The following is a 22697-nucleotide window of genomic DNA, read 5'->3' on the forward strand; positions in this document are numbered from 1 at the left end:
GATCAGGTGTGCTCCCTCAGGGATCAGGTGTGCTCCCTCAGGGATCAGGTGTGCTCCCTCAGGGATCAGATGTGCTCCCTCAGGGATCAGGTGTGCTCCCTACCTGCACACAGGTCTCTTGTGCACACAGTCTCAGTCCTTCCTCCCAGACCGCTTTCCTCCTCAGAGCCACAGAAGGATTGGCCGCTGTGAACTTCAAACCCAAGGCATTAATTTTACAGTTGACAAAGCCAAGGCTCAAAGAGGTTCCGTATTTTACTGAGGCCCACACAGCATCGTTTTCTCACTTCCACCTCCAGCGACAGTCACACGCTCACCTTGCACTTGGGTGTCATGGGATTGTTTACACTATGGTATTCAGCAAGCACCCATGAGGTGAAAGCTCTCGTTTTTTCCTGAGTGTAGATTTGCCGGCATGCTGGAAATAGCTTATGCTAAACAGAAAAGGAATATGGGAGAAAGACAACAGGTGCTCCTCTTTGTCCATTCACTGAAACCTTACCTCTCTATCAATTCCTCTGCCCTGTGTATTTTCTAGCCCTATAGGTCTGGGCTACTTTCATCTCCACGTCCACTGGAGTCTACCTTCTGGTAGACTGATTATGGGATGCATGTCCCTCCCCTTCTCTGGCCCTAGAAGCTCCCTCTTCCTGCACAGAGCCTTTTCTGTCAGTAGAACCTGCCCTGTGAGTTGACCTCTCAGCTACACCTGCATCCACAGTGTCCTTGGCACTTTGTTTTCTCCCCTGATTTCACACTTGCCAGTTTTGCCTCACCATGCAGAACACGACCTTCTTAAGGCTCAAAATCAACACTACTGGGCAGTGTTAACTTGCATGGGACCTGGCACAGAACAGTATGTAACATCTCACTGAATGGAAGAGTGGACAGTGGATTTGGCAGTTGTCACCCGCCCATGGATGAGACCTACCCTGAGGTCTGAGCATGACAGTAGTGGCATGTACTGTAGACACTGGAATTTCTAATCTTGCATAGGGAAGGGCCATCTGGCGCTGGGGTCCCAACCATAGCAGTTCATTTCTTGTGTATCTCGAACAGACATGGCGGGAAGCTCTCACCCAGTGTGCAGTAGCTCAAGTGGGATGGATGCCTAGTTTTAATTTAAAGGATGCCCCAAGTGCACGGCCATGACCGTCAGTAACAGCAGGTAATGAGAACACCCCTTCTAGTTAGTTTACTGAAGGCTCTGACATTCGCTCAGACTGAGTAAAGGATGCAGCTTCAGGCAAAACTGCAGACTGTAAATTAGGAACCAGAAGCTGCCACCTCTGTCTCCAGTTATGTAGGGAACTCAGTAGCTCTCAGGACTTCCCCGGTCACTGAGGGCAGCCATCTGTTTTCCATCCTTAGGGAATAGGGAACATTTTTCCAGCAAGAATCGACCTACACGATGGCTTCACGAACTGTCTAAGGAGCTACAAAGGGCCTGCTGGCTGCAGGAATTGTGTTCTTAGCTGTACGAAGACTGTCTCAGCCTTAAGGCCACTTCCCAAGCCAGGCACGGTGGTGCATGCTTGGAACCCCAGCATTTGGTAGACAGGTAAGATCATGAGTTCAAGGTTATCCTTGGCTACACAGTGAGATGTAGGACAGCCTGGGCTCCATGAGACTCTCACAAGACAAACAAAACCCAAACAGACAAAGCACCTTGCAAAAGATAAATATTGCTATCCTCTATAAAATGTCGTGGAATTGAAGATCTGTTTAGTTATGCTAAGCAGTGTTGCATTTGTTTGTGTTGGCACAATAATCGTTTCACTACGTAAAGATGTGTTGCTTTTGTTTACGCTACATTTGTCTAGCTTGTAAAGATGTGTTGCTGTTTCACGTTGCCTGCCTAAGGCACCTGATTGGCCAAATAGAAAGATGAATGGCCAATAGCTAGGCAAAATCTGCTGTAAGACCGTATCTACCATTCATCCCAATATGGTGACGTTTGCCAGCCTTCACCAGGCAGATTGTATAAGAGTTATAATGTAGATGGGCGGCATCCAAAGCAACAGCTCCCTAGCTGGGCCACAGGCAGGCCTTGCTACCTTCTTTCTAGGGGCTGTCAAGCATGGTTGCAGATGCTTTATGGAGGTGAGAGGAAGCATAATGAAACACTGGCAGGAGCAGACCATAAATACTTTAGAAGACGACACTTACTTCTCTCGATTCCCTCTACCCCACAGATTCATGTGACAATGGTGATATCGCTCGATTCGGCTACATTGTGATCACTATTATGATTACGTGTGGGGTACCCCTAATCTATAGCATCACATGTGGGGTACCTCTAATCTATAGCATCACATGTGGGGTACCCCAATCTATAGCATCATGTGTGGGGTACCCCAGTCTATAGCATCACATATGGGGTACCTCTAATCTATAACATCACATATGGGGTACCTCTAATCTATAACATCACATATGGGGTACCTCTAATCTAGAACATCACGTGTGGGGTACCTCTAATCTGAAAAATCTAGAAAGCCGACCAAAACAGCATCAGCACAAATTCTCCCCCCCGCCCACGTCAAATTTCTCACCATGGAACTTTGTCCATGCCCCAAATCACCTTCAGACTATGAATAGGGTGGAGATGAAACAAATGAATTTATTGTTTATATTTGAGACCCATTTCCTGGATACCTCATTATGCATATGCAACTATTCCAAACAACAAAAACAACAACACAACCAAAAAAAAAAAAAAAAACCTCTGAGATCAGATCTCAAGGGATAGTCCACGTGTATCATCATTCCAAATTGTCTTTTCTCTGTTTTTTAATTGTCTGTTTCTCTTACTGGAATTAAGTTCTATGAAGGAGGAAGCTGCTTTATTCCATGTATCTAGAACAGTGTTTGGCAGACTGGGGGAACTTGGTATTTGTTGACGGAATGAATGAATGACTCTTCTGAATTTATCCTGGGAATGCAAGCAGTGCCAATCTTAAGGACGGTGGTTACATCAGTGTCACCCACATCCCCTGCCCTGGGGAGTTCCAGAAGCCTTGAGGAGCAGATGTGGCATATGAAGCCTCCAGGAACAAAGCAGCATTGAGAACTGGGTTCTGTTCTGACTAAGGCTGCCTTTTTGAGGAGCGGGAGGCCACATCCAGGCACTGGGCAGGAGGACTTCACAAGGACTGGGTGCTAGAGCCATGGTTATCGTCATTATGACCCCCAAGTGAATGCCTGGAGAAAAGGAGGCACTGACTTGATCAGTTAGCCTCCCCCCACTGTTCCTACCTGCCCTGTGCTCACTTTCGGAGTCCTTGGAATTTCCTGCTGAACTGGAGGAGCTCTGGGCTCGGGTTCTGTCTCCTGGCTCACACACCCAGGGCCTCAGCTCTGCCCTGCTCTTCTGTGGAAAGGACCCCAGTTCTTGTGATCAACCTCTTTCTGTCTCAGCCTTCCATACCAGCCTGGGGGACTCGGGCATTTCTTCTGCATTAATTTCAGACGCTGTGTAAATATCAGACTTGGGTCTTTGGAAAAGAGCGCCCTTCATCTCAACTTTCCAACAGGAACAAGCACCTTTCCTGGGGCAGGGAGGAATCTTGGGCCAAGAGCTGAGTTCCTGCTACTCAGTGCTCACTGCCAAAGGCAAGGCTAGGAGATGTTGGGGGCAGGGGCTGGGACCCAGAGTGATGAACCCTCGATGATGGCTTTTCTGGGTGGCAGTTGCACCCACACTTCCAAAACCATCTTTAATAAAGACGAATGAAAGCGGAGGGGCCTGGTGGAAATGCCTGCCTGAAGAAGCTGCCATCAGATGTGTGGGGTGACAGCCAAGCTACTAGAAAAGCAGAGGCCATGTGCTTGGGATGCAGCTAAAAGAAAATGAGGACCAATCAATCAGCCCAGTTCCTTAAGCCTTTGGGACAGATGTGTAGAATCGCGTTTGGTTTAAGAATCCATACGAGGGTAGGAGGCAGGGGTTATGTGGAATCAAACTGCATTCCTTAGATCCCAATGCACCTCTGAGTTTGGATGCTGAGAAGGAATCCACAGAAAACATACATCGAGCTCCTTTTGGGTTCTATTTTCCTTTGAGAGCTGATGGGGGTCATGGGCAAACTTCTTAGGGTATAGTGCCCATGCACAGTTTGTGGAGCTGATCAGGGTATCACAGAGTGACCCCTCTGAGCAGTAGGGAACTGACTCTATCTAAGACAAAATTTAACTCTTGCTCCCGGCTCCCAGGAGGTGAGCTCTTAGCTCTTAGAATGAGCCCAGTGTGGTGGTACGTGTCTTTAATCCCAGCACTTGGGAGAAAGAGGAGGGATGATCTCCATGAATTTGAGGCCAGCCTGGTCTACAGAGTGAGTTTTAGGACAGCCAGAGCTACACAGAGAAACCCTGACTCATGAAACAAAACAAATAAACAAACAAACAAAAAACAGAAACCTGAAACAACAACAAAAGATTACCCTGCCTCATAAGAGAGACTGTTTCCCTGGAGGTCTTGGACCAGGGTGGGCAGTCTACATTAATGGTGGGATTTGTGTTGGAGCTCTTGTGCCATGAGCTATCAGCTTGACTTCCAGCGGGACTGGTGGCTGAGGTCAGCTACTTCTACGTGACCAAAAGTCCTGGATTCTTCCCTATCCACCCATCATGTCCCATCTAGGACGCATCAACAATGACAATGGGCAGGACCTCTGTACCCTGTGCTGGCCCTGCAGTGACACTGCTGTCTGTCCTCAGAAGAGCTTGCTTTCTGGCCCTCCTGCCTCAGGGATAGCTGCCTTTTGTTCAGAAAGTGCCAAGCCCTTCTTGGTTTTCTTTGCTCCCTCCCTTTCTCTTTTAATTATCAGGTATCCATCGTCTGCAAGCTTCCGCTACAGGGGCCCAAAACTCCACAGATGGATCAGTCTGTAGCGTAAGGTTAGAAACCACACTGGGCTGGGTCTTAAAGAGCCTCCCTTAAAGGACTTGATGGCGTGGTGGGAAGGCTCAGAGTTTTGGGGATGACACAGTGCCAGGTGTGGGCAGAGAGGCTAATGTAACCAGGTAGGATACCGTTTTTGCCAGGTAGCTTCTCCTAGGTGAAGTCTCCAAAGAACTGTTGTCATGATCAAGTTCACCATTGGTCTTAATCACAGAAGGAGCATAAGCTGTCCAGAGCGCTTGTTTGGCTCTGCAAGGAGACTGTACTGGGTTTGGGGGGAAGGCAATGGCTTTCACTCATCCTTGGCCATTACTCCTCCATGGGCACAACCCCAACTCTGCCCTCAGGGTGTCCTTAGATGGTGATTGGGTCCCATGTTGGGGTGGTAACCAAGGGATCTTGAATAGAAAGTCATCTTGGGGGCTGAAGACATGGCTCAGAGGTTAAGAGCACTGACTGCTCTTCCAGAGGTCCTGAGTTCAATTCCCAGCAACCACATGGTGGCTCACAACCATCTGTAATGAGATCTGGTGCCCTCTTCTGGCCAGAAAGGATGCAGACAGACAGAACACTGTATACATAACAAATAAATCTTAAAAAAAAAAAAGAAAAAAGAAAAAAGAAAGTCATCTTGGGAGAGGCTCACTGTCGTCATTTCTACGCTAGAATCTACTGAGGTTTCCGAGGGGGTGACTGACCTGACCTCCCATAGCTGAGGAACAGCAGAATCAGAAAATAAATCAGACGGTTCTGATGCCATAGAGGGATTAAACATGCTAACCAGTTCCCTGCTTTGGAACACATGCACTGTGGAAGATGCTGATGAACAGGGTGATTAGAGAGCCTTTGACAAGGTGGCATCCTGAGCGTGTGTGTGTGTGTGTGTGTGTGTGTGTGTGTGTGTGTGTAGTTGCCACAGCATGAATGTGGAGGTCAGAGGACAACTTGCCAGAGTCAATTCTCTCCTTTCACCCTGTGAGTCCCAGAGGGACTAAACTCAGATCGTCAGGTTTGGTGGCAAGCGATTTTGCCAGCTGAGCCATCTCAGAGACCCCCCCCCCCCACACGTTTGTTTAAATCATGGACAGAGGGTGAGGGGCTGGAGAGGTGGCTTAGCACACAAAAGCACTGGCTGTTCTTCCGGAGGACCTGGGTTTGTTTCTAGCAACAACACTATGACGCACAACCATCTATAATGTCAGTTTTGGGGGATCTGATGCCGTCTTCTGGCCTCCACCAGCACAAGGCACAACGTGGTACACAGACATACATGCAGGCAAATTACCCATACACATAGAACAAAATAAAAATTAAAAACAAAGCAATGAATTATGTTGGGGCAGAATGTTCTCACAGCCTGTGTTCCATCCCTAACACCACCAAAGGCGGTGGGACCACAAATTAAGAGACACACATAGAGGTTCTCAGATCGTCTCTGTTTCAAAGTTGGAGGACCAGCTGCAGAGTAGGGAAGGCTTGTGCTCTTAAAAGGGGTGGAGCTTATCTCTGCGTCTCTCACTGAACACCTTGAAATCAGGGCTTCAAGCAGAACAGTCAGCCAAGAGCCACAAGAGCTCACAAACTGTCTCCTCCTTTCTTTCCCCCTTTCCAGCTGTCCCCAGTAAGTCCCCATCCTCTGGGTGGTCTGTCCTGACTGTGTGACTGCCCTCAGTGAGGCTGTCAGGATTACAACGTCTAAGAACCTCTCAGCAGGACGTCAGATTCGCTGCTTGCTCCTTACTGCTGCCTCTGTCTCTTATAGGGTGTTTCATTCCTGAGACTGGGCTCACAGGCAGATAGATCTAATATTTCTTTCCATTTATCTTATTTTGAGACAGAGGTTCAGGCGACTCAGGCTGGTCTAGGTCTCAAAATGTAGCTGAGAATGACCCTGAACTTCTGATTCCCTGTCTTGACCTCCCAGGTAGTGGGGCCACAGGTGTGAATCTCCACACCTTACCTGTGTGGTAATGGGGATTAAACCCAGTGCTTTTTTTGCATGGTAGACAAGAACTTTGCCAATTGAACTGTATCCGTAGCTCTGCTTTTTTTTTTTTTTTAAGAAAAAAGACCCCCCAAATTGTGTTAAAATATACATATTATAAAATGTATCATTTCAAGCACTTTAAGGATACAAGTTAATAGCCTCAAGTAGCTGTCCTGTTGAGTTCCCACTAGCTCCATCCAACTCCTGGACCATTTTCTTCTTACAGAACTGGAGGTCTGTATCGATTAAACAGCCACCCCATAGTTTTCCCTCCTCCCAGCTCCTGGCAAGCACCCTTTACTTTCTGTCTCTGTGAATTTGACTCCTGCCTCTCTTCCTACAGAGGGAAACTGATAGCTCCCTCCCTCAACACAGTTTCTAGATCTCCTCCCATCCTATCTGAGTCGGACAGCTTCCTTGTCTTCTGGAGTCCCTTATATATCCAAGGAAGACACCCTGTTCCCCGTGAACAGGGTCTTCTCAGCTGCCACACCGCGAGCAGCATCCACAAACGGGGACATCTCACACGCTCCACAGAGGGCTGTTTCTTTGTGGATGTCAGCTCCAAAGCATCATAGAAGGCAGAAGAGAGGTTGATCAAAACTTTCCCTCAGAAATACCCGAGGCCATGTGCCATATTGGGGACCCCCATGCTGTCTGCCAGAGTCCAGCATAACCCATCTTTCTTCCATTGTGATGTCAGGCTATTGATTCTCTATCTGAGCAGCATATGAATTAGTTTCGTTTAAGGGTCACGTGGTATGAGAGATACTTAGCATTCAGCACCAGATGCTCACACACAGGACAAGGGAACTAGGATCAATTCAGAGCAGTAAGTTCAGGTCTCTGGCTTATGGGGACACATATGATGTGTGTCTCTTAATTTGTGGTGTTAGGGATGGAACACAGGCTGGGAGAGCATTCTGCCCCAACATAACTCATCATTATTATTTTTTTTAATTTTTATTTTATTCTATGTGTATGGGTATTTGGCCCACATGCCCACTGAGAGGAGCCCCTGCAGACTTCAATGATACAAAACTGCACTTCCCTTGAGACTCGGATCAATTTGGAATGGATGGGGGCCGCTGTGATTTTTTTTCTTGGCAGAAAAAAATCACTGGTGGTTGCAGTATCGGCAGCAGGACTTGGGCAAAGAGCTAGGACTCCCTTCACCATGCTGCCGAGGAGAATTCCCGACAGATGGTCTCTCACCCACACGGCCGGCTCCTGAGGACAAGGAAAACTTCCTATTCCTCTCATCGTGTCCCCTACTGTGACCAGAAAGGAGTTTTGTGTAAAAAATATTCAAGTATAGAAACAGCATGCAAACATGTTCACCCCAAGAAGCAAGCCACACAATAATGTGTAGGACATAGCTCCACTTTTTAATGCATATTCTGGGAAAGAAAAAATAGACAGAAATGTGACACTGGTTATCTCTGGGGTGGAAAGTTTAGAGTATATTTCATGTTTTCACTTCAGTGTTTATCTTTCTCAAACTTTCTGCACGGTTTTTTTTTTTACTAGTTTTGACTGGGAAAAGAGTTTCTATAAATAACATAAAAAATTTAAAACCTTTGAAAATCTGCCTTTAATTCCCTATAATCACAGGAGGAAATCAATTCTGGGCCTAGAAGGCAATTAGGAGGATAGGAGTTTGTGTCAAAAACCAATGGACTCCTCAGTGACCGAGTTGGCAGCCAACTGAGGACTGTGGGGAAAGAGCGTCTTGATGGGTGAGAAAATACGTGGTCTCTGTGTTAAAACTCTTGCGACTCTGGACTGGGAGAAAGCTCAGTTGGTCAAGCACTTGTTGGCACAAGCATGGTAACTTAAATTCAAGCCCCAGAACCCACTTTAAACAAACCAGGTATGGTGGCACATGCAATCCCAGTGCTGGGGAGGAGGAGCCAGGTACATCCCTGGGGCTCCAGGCCAATGAGAGACTGACCCTGTTTCAAATAACAAGTTGGCTGGCAACTGAGGAATGAGATCAAGACTTGACCTCTGGGATCCAGACAAGCATGTCCACATTCTCTCTCTCTCTCTCTCTCTCTCTCTCTCTCTCTCTCTCTCTTTCCCTCCCTCCCTCCCTTTCTCCCTCCCTCCCTCCCTCTCCATGAGGGTAGCAATATGCACATGGGGATATCAGTTCACACCATATGGAGGAATTTCTGTCCTTGCTTGGTCTTCAATGAACATTAAAGTATGGGACTTGTCTCCCTAGAGAGAGCTTCCTCTAGCTATCTGGATTTAAAGGTCTAAATCACAGTAGTAAGTCAATCAAGAGTTATTACATGCCGACTGGGGTATCCCCACAACAGGCATTTTGAAATTCTCTTTTTATATGAATGTGAGTTAATTAAGAAACAGGACCTTTGCAGGTGTGATTAAGTTCAGATGAGGTCATAGCGATAGGGCAATATGACTGATGTCCTTAGAAGGGGGGGGGAGCATCCAGACACTGGGGTGACACCAGGGGGAGATAATGGAGCTGAAGCCAAGAGCAGTGGTGCAGCCAACATACAAGGGATGCCGTGGGCCCCTGAGCTCGGAAGGGCGTTGGAGGGCTTTCCCTCCAGGTTCTGGAAGGAGCATGTCCATTCTCGACACTTTGATTTAGGGCATCTGGCTCTCAGAACTATGAGATGGTAAATTTCTGTTGTTTAAACGGCCCAACTTTGTGGCACACTGTTACACAACCCTAGAGAATGAACAGGAGGAGCCACTTTTGATCACATTGCTGTGACTGAGTTTTATTTAAACCTTTTTTTTTTTCTTGTAGAGGGGCTACCTACTCCCTTCTCACTTGGCAGTTGACCTCCGGATCACTTAGGTTGCAGGAGGATATGCGTTATTTCTTATATTTTACCTATGCTCTCTACTATCTTCCTTTTCTTAGTAGAGACAAAACTTTCTGGTCTTGGGCTTGTTCTTGATGCTGTTTCTGGAACTTTATATCAGCTCTTCTGCTAGAATCCAATCTCTGGAACTTTCTTAGACTGGCCCCCGAGCTCTTAGGCTTTTACGGGACCTCCACATTTCCTTGAGGTTCTCTGATAAACCACATAGGCTCCTTGTAGTAGCAGAGAGAGGCACACACTAGATCCTAATCTGGATTCTGCTTTTTATTAAGGAAAACCCTAGAAGTGAAGCACTGGTTTCCTTACATTTTCTGTCTTACCTGGGGTTCAGAGCCTTTCACTCCCTGGGGCTCACACAGGGCATGGTTTTGGTCAGAGGCAGAGCTATGCTCAGCCGCCTTAACTTAATGCAAGTCATTAACTGTTCTCCTGGGATGTTTAGAATCCTCTAATATCCAGTTCCTGAGGAAGAGGTTAGAGGGGGAAAGGGAGGTGAACTGGGGCCAGAGGCAACTCCTAGAACAACACCAACCCTTTGCTCCTGCCTGACTTCCCCATGGCACAGTCGTGGCGATTGCGGTGACAGCACCTGCACCCGAATTCTCGTTAGCCCATCTTTGCAGGGTGGCATTTCTCTGCACATTCCTAAGAGAAAGGCTGCAGGAGCGAATGATGCGGAAGCTTGTGAGCTTTCACGGGACTGTCCCAGGTGCTACTCTTTTTATGAACTGCAGTGGAACCTGCTCGAGTTATACAGTGTAGGGATCCTGGATACAAGGCCAGCTGCAGTTACTGGCCTATCAGGAGGCAGACCATGCTTTTCCATCTACCTTGTTCCCAGCCAGCTTTGGGCTGGTGGAATACATATCACACTTCTGTTCTTATTCTAAGATGGGTAAGCTGTTTTAAGAGCCCAAGTGGGAAAGAAAGCAGTTCAGCTTGGAACATCGGAGACAGCTGTGATATCAAAAGCAGCAGCTGGAGCTTGGAGAACATCTGCTCTGTGGAGTGCAGGGTACCATGGCTTAGTTGTATCACCTCATTTCACCCTAATGCTCAACCTTGGGGATGAGTGATTATACACACTACAAAGATAAGGATCTGGGGGTACAGAGTGATGAACCAACACTACCGGTGGAGGCCATGCTAGACTTGGAACTCCTTTGCTCCATCCATGTTTGGATGACAGTAGCCTCAAGGATTCTTTCCTGAGCTCATCAGGAAAGGAGCTATCAACAAACTAGATTCTCTATCTCAGCTGAAAGATGACAAGATGGTGCCGTGGTTCCAGAAGGACCCCCAGGGATGGAGTCTGGAAACAGGTACAGAGGAAGCTGGAGGGAGACCATGAGCATCTCTTAATAAAGACAGTGAGACACGAGAACTTTGCTGTCTATGGAATCATCCATGCTGAGCTTGGAGGGGCTGGAGAATCATGCCCTGTCTCCTTCTTGGTCTTACAGTACCTGGCTTGCTTCCTAGGGACCCTGGGCTCACAAGATGGGAAATCTATCAGAGGAAAGATGATCCACAGCACATGTGGCGTTGTCAGGGGATAGAACCTGAGCACCAGAGGGGGTGACAGTGTAAAGGTCTGAATGACCCTTAGAACAGCTGCTCCCCATGTTGCCTAGGAGCTGCTAAGGGGACCCGGGAAGAAGATTGCTGGGGTATGGATGTGGCCACCTTTCTCTTCTTTGGGTCACTGGTGACCCCCACTGATGGCAGAACATGGCCCAGGTGGCTACATGAAGCCACCTGAGCTCTGGCTAGGCTGGAGAAACATTCTTTTCTGGTCCTAGTTTTCTTAACTATTGCAAGGATAGAATACACTTTAGTAGTGTTTTTCAAAAGACAGAAAATTGGGGTGGTCCTGATAGAGAGTGACAAAAGGATTCCCCAAATTATTGACTCCACCCTTCTTCATGCACCTCTGTGACTCATCCTTACCCCAGCCAGAGTCAACACTCCTGTCCCCCCAGGAATGGAGGTGAAGGCCACAATAAGCAACCAGATCTTAGAGGTATGGAGAACTCTACTAAAATATCCAAAGAAGCTATAGAAGCCAGTGTGGGTTGGTCTGGGGAACCGAGTGGGTATCCCAGAGTAAAGCTATTGTGGAGGAGGCAGATGCATTGAGATGTGGTGAAGAAGCTCCTGGCTGGACCCTCTGGGCCTGGATGATGCTGATGCTATGGATGGGATGATAAAGGCAAGTGCTAACCAGGACACCTCTTTACTGGGCTGCAGAGGACTGCTCACCTCCTAGGGATGCTGTCCACAGACACGCGGCCTCTGCTGTCATCCAAGAGGGAATTGGAGCATATGGGGTACAGTAGCCTCAGTTATGAGGCTTAGAGGGAGCTCAGTCCTGCAGCAGGGACTGTCCTGAGGATCCCTCATCCCACCCCACCCCCACCCCAAACACATAGAGTGCTCCCCCCTCCCTTTAGATCCAGAAAGCAGCAGCAGCAAAGGGAGCCCAAAGGAGTGGTGTAGCCCCACAGGCCTTTACATAGAAGGTAACTGGTGTGAAAAAGAGGCTGAACCCAGCGCACAGGAGGGTGGAGAGAGCTTCTGCTCAGGGATGGTAGGAGACTGAGGGGTTTTATTTGTGTTTTGCTTTTGAGAAGGGGTCTTGTGTAGCCCAGGCTGACCTCACTATGTGATCAAGGACGACCTTGAGGTTCTGGGCCCCTGACTCTGATGGACTGGGATTACAGGCGTGCACAAATGCATACCCAGGGCTTCGTGCAAGCTAAGCAAGCACTCTGCCAACTGAGCTTCTGTATCAGCCGCTGGAGACCGAGGATTCTTAGGCAATCTTCCGGGCCTGCCTCTCCCCTGGCCTGCCCTCTGGGTTCGGTGCAGCAGCCTTTCTCACCACAGAGATGCCAGATCAGCATCTTTCTAGACTGAGTCCCTCAATCTGCTGGAAGAAGAAAGAGCTTCCAGTTGGTCACACTCTGCCTGAGAGACTTGAAGGAGAGTCCAGCCCACTGGTACCAAGAGAAGTCTGGTGGGAAAGCGACCTGCTTAATTTCCGAATTTCCCTAAGAGATGACACACTTTTTTTTTTTTTTAAAGCACTTTGCCTATTGTCTGTGAGGCATATTTTGTAGAAGCCATTTTGGGGAAACCTCTGTCTTGCCCCTGGGGACAAGAGGATTTATTTAAACCAAAGGCAAGACCAGCTGTGTTCTGGAAGCAAGGCTCCGTCTTGGGCATCGGGGAGGGAGCAGAGGAAGCATCTGCCCTTCCCCTGCAGAGCAAAACTGCGGCATCAGCCACTCTCTCAATGAGCAGCTCAGGCTAGGAGAGTCACCAGAAAGGACATTGAAAATCAGATCCCTGTCACTACGGCTCCTCCCACAGAGGAGGCTGACTCCATCTACGGTGTGCAGAGGCTCCTTAGACGGTTCTAATTCCCACACGGAAAGCTGTTTTTCTCCCTACCACAGTTCCCTTCGGTCAAGTTGGACAGCATCCCCCAGCCCATAGAGACACCCTGAAGTCTAGCTGTTCCCCTCAGCCATCCACACATAGAGGGAGAGGCTGCAAGGCTGGGAAGTGAGGCAGCCCTGGCTTGGGAGATGAAGGGTGGGGGTGGGGTGACAGATGAAGAGTACAGGCTCTGCCAGGAAGCCCTCTTCCATAGGATAGGGGTGGAGGCTGGGCCAGGAAGAGAGGCACTCTAAGGTAGGGAAGAGCCTGGGATGCCCCATTGGACCGTTCTCTTATACATGACTTTATTCCTTAGTGTGACCCTGAAGGCAACCATTTAGGATGTAGAGGGTAGAGCCAGGAAGTGAGTCAAGATGGATGATGCTGGTGGTCCCTGGACTGTCTGTGGTTAGGCTCTTCTCCACACCTCTTGTTTTTTTGAGACAGGGGCTCACACAACCCAAGCTGTTCTCAGATTTATGTAGCTGAGGAAGATCTATAACTTCTGGCCCTCTTGCTTCTCCCTCTTGAGTGCTTGGATTACAGGCATACACTGCCATACTCAATGGAACCCAGCACATTGATCATGCCAGGCAAGCCCTAGGGTAATCCAGCTTTCTTTCTTTCTTTTTTTTTTTGACAAGGTCTTGCTACCTAGACCAGGCTGACTTCAAACTCGAGATCCTCTTGGGCTTAGAGTCTTGAGAGCTGGGACTGTAGGCCTGTGTCCCCACATCCAGTTATGACTGAGCTCTGACTGGATGACACAGTGCTTCTAGGATGTCCCCCACCCCCACTGCTTTTCAAGTGGCCTGGGGAATGAACAGAGAGGATTCAGATGTCTGCTTGAAGCTGAGACGGTGCCAAGAGCAGCTCCCTTCATTCAAGTTCCCCCTTCCACCTCCCTGCCAGCTTAATTAAGAAGGAGATGTGGTGAGAACTGAAACCCTCTCTGCTTTATTGTCTTATGCCCCCCCCCCATAAAATGCAGTTCAGGGACACTTGGGTGAACTACCAAAATTCATTCCTTTGGCTGGTGGATTTCAATTGGGCCTTAATTTATTGTAACTCCATTTTTCAACGTAGAGGCTTGCCTAGACCCGCAAGGAGTTCCTGATCCCCATTCAGTTTTCTTCTCCGGAACTGGGCTGGTTCTCAGTTCTGGGGCTTCCCTGACCCATTCAATCCCCACTAGGATCCAACTGCTGTATCTTCGGTGAGCTTTAGGGGGCGCTGCCTCCCAGAGAAGAAGAGCGTCAGAATTTACTGGATACCAGAGGCTGCCATTTTTTTTGAGGGTGGGGGATGGCCCATGTGGGTGTCCTAGGTCTCCTCCTTGTCAAGAAAGAAATGTGAAGTGTGGTAGTCTGTTTGCTCATGTGCTCATTCATTCATTGGCTCACCCCATTTATCCACTAGTCTATCATGTGTGCCCGCTACTGAATTAGATAAAAGACATATAAAATCCCTGCCTTGGTTTCCAGACAACCCTATAAGGGGTTTCATAGACGGCGGATTCTTTCAGGGTTTTGGTATACCTCCATTTTCCAGATAAATAACACAGAGCTGGCGTCTTGTGACCCCCCCAAGTCTGGGAACGCTTCCACTACCCAGCCTGGACACCTCTGGCTTCTCACCAGAGCAAGTGCTAGTGGCCTTCTCACTATGGCAACCAGCCCCAAACAGAAACCTTCCTTGGCTTGGAGGTCACATGTCCTCACCTGCTGATGCTGTAACTTTCCATGGCAGGACCTTGAAAGGCCTCAAAGATAATAACGCCCGAGATTTTATTGTGGGTCTACTTTGTACCAGAGTCTTTATTCGCTTTATCTTGGATGTCTATTTCATAGGCGCAGAAACAGGTTCAGAGGGGTAAGCACATTGCCATAGGCATACAGCTAAGATTTCAACTTTCATATGGGCAGTGTTCTTTCTGTTAGGCACTGAGGGCTACTTTCTCCCCCACTTCCCGTTTGTTGCCTGAGATTGGTTGTTACCCAGACCCTTCCTCTAGCCTCTTGGTTGTCTGGCTCACTCGGTTGGGTGTGGCTTGACTCAGGGATTGAATGAAGGTCCTGAGCTATTTTTTTTTTCCTTCTCAGCTTTAGCCCTAGTGACATTTTGGATCTTGTGCCGTATGAGTGTGTAGGTGTGTGGGGAGGAGGGGTGTCATCCTGTGTATTGAAAAGTGTTTGGCAATTTCATTGGCCTTTCTCTACAGCATGTGGGTAGCACCCCCCTTTCAAACAGTGACAACAGAAACGGCTTTAGGCATGTTCAGGGAGCTCCCAGTTGAGATCACTCTTTTATAGAAATGAGGGGCCAGGGTCAAGTTGATAACAGTTCCTGCTCCAATTAGACCACAAAGAAGACAGAGCAGGATCAGCTACGTACAGAATCCGGTATGGAGCAGGTACTGGTAATGAATGAATGGTATCTGTGAAGGGGGAATGTTCTAGATGAAATCCTGATGCTTTGGGTTCCTATACAGATCCTCACGAGTCTGTTCCGGGGTGACCCATGGTCAGTCCTTCCCCTCCCTAAATCCCCTTGACAATCTCTTAAATGAGGATTGTTACAGGTCTTGAAGACCCTGAGCATCCATGGTCAGGGGATAGACAGAGACCAGAAAACTGAAGGTAGGTTCCCCACTGACGAGGTCACTGCAGCCCTGCCTGGCTCTGTCTCTTTCCTCTTCTTGCTCCTCAAGTCAAATCAATTATGAAGACAGACAGTCTTGTTCCCCCGTAGTTCCCCCTCCCCCAGGAGACATAGCTCCCTATTCTGGATGGATGTCTTAAAAGGAAAAACAGGGAGCCTCAAAGGTAAGCAAATATCCAATTCGTGATGTCCAGCCTCACACCCCCCAATCCACCTACTTAGGAGTTTAACAAAAAGCTTCTTTAGGATACACTGTAAGGCCATTGAGGGAGCAATGCTGCCTCTCACACATCCCAGCCAGCCCACAGAGCCCGCCCTCTAACACACACACACACACACACACACACACACACACACACACACACACACACACACACAGCTAGCTGCATACAAGGAGGCTCTGAGTTTTTCAAAGTAAACTCAACCATTTCCGTTCTTGCCCTGGATTCAACTTTTGAAAAAAGGAACCGTTTTACTGGTTTCCCTACAAATTTCTCCTCTGATCCTGTCCTCTTCTTGCCTGCATTCTCCCTCCAGTTTGCTCTCACCAGATCCTTTTAACAGACATCCAGTTGGTTAGTGTCCCGGAAGGGAGGGATGCCATCCTCAAAGGAACTTTTACATTGACTGACCTCCTATGTTCCCGGGACACAGGAGCCCAGAATGTGACTCCCCGACAGCAGGAGAAAAACACTCCTATCTCTAAGCCATGCGTCTATACCATACCCCACTTCTCAAGACAGCATTTACCTATATACCCGTACCCACAGCTGTCTTCTAATATCTCAGTTCCTCTCTGACACTGAGAGCTCTCATTTATTGAACTTGTCTTTCTTCCCTATCCCCAGCTCTGGTTCTAGCTGCCTCCGGTCTGGGTAGGTGTTGGTACAGTTGCAGCAAGGACACTCCAATGCCTGCCACCTGGAGTCACAAGGCTGGAATTTCTCAGACAGAAGCACCGTTGCTATTGGTGCCTTGTCCTCCCCCCTTTCTTTCTGTTTTTGAGTTATATTTGAAGCCCGTGGTTTTTGAAAAAGGATCTCACAATGTAGTTCAGGCTTGCCTCCAACACATTATGTAGCCCACCGCTGGCTTTAAACTTTCAAATGCTGAGATTATAGAATACCATCACACTGGGCTGTAGTTGATATCTTCCAAATTTTTATGGACTATAACTTGCAATAAAAACACATTATACAAATATAAAATATATGTGTATTTGCATATATTTTATGAACACACATACCCTCATGGAGAACTGCAAAACACATATAGAAATGAAAATTTCCAGAAGCAATACTTGCCCTTATTATATGGGAGGCATAATATTATCTACTATTTCATTAAAGCCCCGCTGACTTGCTGTTACAGCTTGAGGTTGGCTAAATCTTGTCAGCAGCCATAGACTCACAATGACACTCCAAGCCAAAGTCTATGGGCTTCCCCAGACTTAGCCAAGGCGCCCCAAATGTCCAACCAGCAGGGCCTGGGAAGGATCCAGTTCTAAAAGGTATCATTAAAAAATCCACCAAAACTTGAGACATACAGTCTCTAAGAATGCCCAAAACTGGCACTACCCGGAGCATATGATTTGTGACCCAGTAAAGGAGAACTGAGGTTTGTCATGTCTGTAGAGGGCTTGGAAAAGTACACACATTATGCCCTTAAATCTTTGAAGAAATCCACTCCTGCAGTCCCTCCTTCTTGCATTTTTTAGAGATAGGAAACTGAGCCTTGAGGAGGCTCTAGACCATAACAAACTCATGTCACATGATTGGCAGGGTTTGAACCCTAATCTGCTTTCCTTCTCAGGAAGTGAGTTCTCTCGTGGAGCCCCCTTGTTGTTAGGGGCATGGGTCACCTTTGTATGCCAGGGTAGAATAATGCCAGAGGATGGGAGGAGGTATTCAGAGTATCCTGAGTGCTCAGGGGTCATGATGGCTTTCAAACTTAACAAAGTCCCAGTATGAAGATAACTAAGTATGGCCTTCATGGAAACATTTTAAGAAAAGCAAAATTACTTAATATTAAAATGAATAATAGCCGGGTGGTGGTGGCGCACACCTTTAATCCCAGCACTCGGGAGGCAGAGGCAGGCAGATCTCTGTGAATTCGAGGCCAGTCTGGTCTACAAGAGCTAGTTCCAGGACAGGAACCAAAAGCTACGGAGAAACCCTGTCTCGAAAAATCCAAAAAAAAAAAAAAAAAAAAAGAATAATAACAGTAAACACTCTCCAAGTATTTGCTGGGTGCTGGGTGTGTACTGGCCCTTTGCTTGGGTCACCTCAGCTGTTTAGTGGGTGCCTGCTGAGCCACCACAGCCCAGAGCCTGGCTTCTGAGTGGTACTCTGGAGAAAGGTTCAATGAATGAACAAACCGGGTCTGCCATTAGAAATGCCACATAATGACATTTAAATTATATTTAAATGCAACACAACTTCAGGGATTCCAGTATATATAAGAGAGATTCCCCCCCCCCCCTTTTTGATAATTCCTTCATCCAAAATGTTTGAAATGGGGATGAAGGTTCTGTAACATTTTCTTTAGGTGAGTAGAATCTCCTTTAGGGTGGTGAATGGCTGGCTAACATTCTTATCTTCAGAGTCCCCTACCTAGCCTTGCTCAGGCGATATAAGCAACTTGATAATCCTCATCATAGTAACCCAGAAGTAAGAAAGAGTTGAGATTTCTGGTTCCTTAAATCAGGCTGAGAAACTGATTTCAGCCTCAAAAAATCTAGACCTAATCCTGCCTTTGTCCCCAAACCAATGTCCGGTAGAAAGTCACCTCACTGTTCTAGGTGCCCAGAGGAGATGAGATAAGTGTTTTTCAGGGTTTAGTGCTGCCTACGACAACCTACTGCAACATCCAGAGGCAAAGGCATCATGCTAAGACATCGCACATAGGTTCTTTCTCCCGTTGCTTCTCCCTGGCACCTCACAGAACGGGAAGCCACACACCCGCCAGACCACCCGGAACCTGAAAAGCTTGCTAGTGAAACTCGAGTGGATACCTCCTTCAGGGTCCAGCTCCCAACTGCGGGGAGCGACATATCCGAAAACTTTAAGCTGGATCCTTCCTTCTAAAGGAGACAAGCCTCCACGCCCACAGCTAACTGACACGCTGCCACCCTCCCACCCAGCCCGGGAGTTGGAAGGGTTGCAGAAAAGCCCAGAAACGAAAAAGCTGCCCTGGGCCAGTCGTGAGTCCGGTCTCAAGCTCTCCTCTTTCCAGCTTGACAAATGCCATCTTGGTAGACGACGGTCATCTCTGAGCTTGGCTCTGGTCTGCCCTGGAGCTGCTCAGTAGCCCTGTCCCATGTTCTGTCAAGCTCTTTCCAGCTCTTTCCCCACGGCTTTGGGTGCCCCGAGACCCCTGGAGCAAGTCTGCAGCAAATCAAGAGGACCCGCTAGTTCTCTGAACTCTGCTGCCTGTCTGACCTGCTATTCACATAATTTTGTCGATTCTCTGGTCACTTGGCTTTCCCAATGGAAGCCAAATCCTCATGGAGCGCCAAGAGGAACGGGGGAGGGGGGGGTGGATTTGAACCCACATTTCCTTGGCTTTAAAATTGCCTCTCCGTTTGCACTTCAGTTTAGCGCCCCCAACCCTTAAACTTGTAAAAGCTCTCGTCTTTCTTAATCCCGTGTACTAGGAGCCAGAACCCCTCCACGTGTTCCCTTTCACTCTGAGTCAGGGCAGCAGTTGAGTTTGCTCAACTTCCGTGCCCTTGCAGCTGAGGTCCTGAGCCCCAATACACATGCCCAATGGGGATACGGAGACACACCACCCCCAGCACACAGTCGCGTGGCCTTAGCAGCATTCCCAGATGCCCCGAGACAGAGCTCCTCTGGAGAGAAGGAGACCTTTCTTTACCTTGAAGAGTTGAACTTGCTTCTCCAAGAACTTCAGTCCCGTAACGCTGGCAAGGCAGCTAGGGATTCCTGGGGGCTGTGAGCCCCGGGTCTTGCTGCGCTGCAGCGGGGATGCTCTGCGCGGAGGGTGCCTTGCGCACCCCTCCTCCCGCCGGCGTCTTGTCCGCAGGTCCCCTCGGGCGGTGGCCGCAGTGGCAGCTAGCTGGCTGGGTTGCGGAGCAGGGTCGATAGAGGGAAGGGACACAGAAAGGTGCCCGGAGCCCCCTTGGCACCTGCGTCAGATGTCAGCCGGTAAGGGTGCGGAGAGAGAGTGAGGGACCTTGAGCGGTGCTACGCGCGCGTCCTCAGCTCAGAGAGCCCCCTCTGGCACCGCGGGGAGGTAGGTGGGCGGGAAAGGCGAGCCGTGACACATACATAAGGGCCGGGCGGGGGAGGGGTGAGCACACATGAGGGGTGGAGGTGGGAGGGGGCGAGCTCACAGGGAAACCCCACCCCCGGGGCCGGTCTGCAGGGGGAGGGGAAGGCAGAGGCGTCCTGAGCTTGCAGGACCCGAGCTGGAGACCGCGCTCAGCTGGGGAAGCCGCCCGGAGCTCAGGGCACGAGAGGAGCAAGAACCCCGCAGCTCCGGGGCCAGCGGAGGAAAGCCGCGCGGGAAGCGCTGGAGGGCCCCGCGTCTGCATTGCGGTCGGCAGCTCCGCAGTCCAGGCGGCCCCGGAGGGCTGCGCCCAGAGTGCCGAGAGCACCCGGTTCGCGTAACCAGGGTGGCGGGCCGAGGGTTCCCTGGGCATCTAGTGGAGATTTGCTGTTGAGACTCAGAGGGACCGGGTCACGCAGGAGGACCCCCTACTCTGGGGCTGAGATTTTGGAAGAACCTTCAGGGAGCATTGCTGGAAAGTTTTGGGGGTGGGAGACCCCGAAACTACAGGGGAGAGTAGAGAGAGGAGATGAGGCAGCCACAGAGGCACAAGGTTAGGGGTCTTCAAAACTCAGGATAGGCCAAGGACATCTCAAGCAGGAATTTGCTACCGCCTCTACGGCACTCTTTAATAAATTTGTTTCCTGGGAAAAAATTTAAAAACTAAGTTTTTGGATACTCATATGAGCTAGCTGTAGTTGCAACATACAGTAATATTAATTTTTCTAAACCGTCCAATAAGTTAAACACTACAACACCTTCCCTTACCTCTCAGTGGCGCACATCCCTTGGAGCTCAGAAAGTGGTGGAGTTGCTCATCAAGCTGGGGGCTAATTTCAAACCAAGGTCACTCCTCTGTGCCACAGAAGCAGCTGGTCAGGCTGCAGCACGTTTGGGGGTTGGGGATTCGGACTGCTGATGGCCTTGAGAGGAAGCTAGTGTCCTTCTCAGGAAAACAGCGGCCTCTGGCAGTGCGGTGGGCAGCTCCCACTTCTCTCTCTAGACAAGAAGTGGGCCCTATGCAGACGACACAGTGGGAGAGATCTACCCGAGTGTTTCCTTGACGGAAGGGTCAGAAGCGATGTGCCTCAGTTTCCTCAGACTGACTATGCAGGAATTGTGTGGACATCTCATGGGCTAACTGTATCCGGTTCTGGCCCTGGCCCAGGACGTTTTCTCAATATTTCTTCCCTGTGTAGAGGGGGGAAGCTCAGGCTCGGCTGGGCTGCTCAACCCACCTACAGGGTCTGAGAGCTGAGCATGTCTCAGGTGTTGCCTGGCCATCTTTGTCCTGTCTTCTTTTCTGCCTATGCATTGCCTGCTCTGGGTCACAGTCAGCAAGTTTCAGAGAACCAAAGGGACAGTCACATTGTAGTCATCAAAACTGCTCAGAGGCCAGTGTCTTCCTTTGTTAGAGGAATGGAAAACCTTATAAGTTGCTGGGCCAGGAGCAAAGTGCTTTCTAGAAGCATCAGTCTCTCCTTTTTTTTTTCTTTAAAAAAATTAAACTAGTTCCTTTAAAGCCAGGGGTGGTGGTGCATCCCGTTGATTCCAGGACTTGGGAGGCAGAGGCAGGAGGATCTCTGTGAGATCAGACAGCCAGTACTGTTACACAGAGAAACCCTGTCCTGAAAAACAAAACAATCAGAAAATAAATAAACTAATTAACTAAAAATTTTCTTTATGAGGAAATACCAGCCTCTTAAGTTCCAATGCATTTCTCACATCACATTCTGGTTGACAACAGACTGGCCTTGTCTGCAAAGTGGGATCATATTTGATATACATTGTGGGGTGCCCCGATGAAGAGCAACTCCAACCATGGGTAAATATTCACTAGATAATTCATCTCTGTCATGACGGAAGCACGTGTTTACCGATCATCTATTAGTTTTAATGAGAAGACAGCAGCCATTTTTTTTATATGTCTGATGCTTTATGGTAGCATGGGCTCCCGGGTGCACACTAAGATACTGAGACTCTAACAACCACCCAGGCAGTGAATGGGCCATGGAGGCAGTTTGATATAACAGCACCCTGCCTTCCAGAGGATGCAGACAGCTCACGATGATGTTCAGTTGGATACTTTGAAGACTGGATTCTGAGAATCAAAGGTTACAACTTCAGACAGCCCTGAGTGGCTCATAGACACTTGTCCCACCTAACACGGGAGTCCCATTCTGAATCTGTTCACCTGTTCTCCGCTAGAATACTTTGTAACTTTCTAAACTACTTTGCAGTCACTCAGTGTCTCTGAGAAGCCACCTGATGCCAGCAACGGCCACTGGTTAAGTTCTGACTTCTGTCCACCGTGGTGTGTGGTCCACAGACTCTCATGGCAGCTGGAGCTTGTGAGAGACACAGACTCTCAGGCCCCAAGAGTCCCCAGGTATTTCACACACTAGCTCAAGCAGGGGTGTCACATGACATCACTCATGGAACCATCGACGGAGCTGCTCAGAGCAGCAAAGGGCTCTGACTGAACTCAGGAGACACTCCTTCGGGCAGATAGCATGCGAGCTGTTTCCATGACACCCCTGCAGGC

General features: G+C 48.8%; 1 protein-coding gene across 1 annotated transcript in view; it reads right to left on the reverse strand.

Annotated features, from left to right (window-relative positions):
* Acan (aggrecan) overlaps positions 1-20168 on the reverse strand; it is a 59240-nt gene extending 39072 nt beyond the window's left edge. The window contains exon 1 of the mRNA XM_026784404.1: positions 19739-20168. The gene's annotated coding sequence lies outside the window, so the exon portion shown is untranslated. The remainder of the gene's footprint in view (positions 1-19738) is intronic.
* Positions 20169-22697: the final 2529 nt, after the last annotated feature.

This window comes from Microtus ochrogaster, chromosome 22, assembly GCF_000317375.1.
Source record: "Microtus ochrogaster isolate Prairie Vole_2 chromosome 22, MicOch1.0, whole genome shotgun sequence".
Taxonomy (NCBI): domain Eukaryota; kingdom Metazoa; phylum Chordata; class Mammalia; order Rodentia; family Cricetidae; genus Microtus; species Microtus ochrogaster.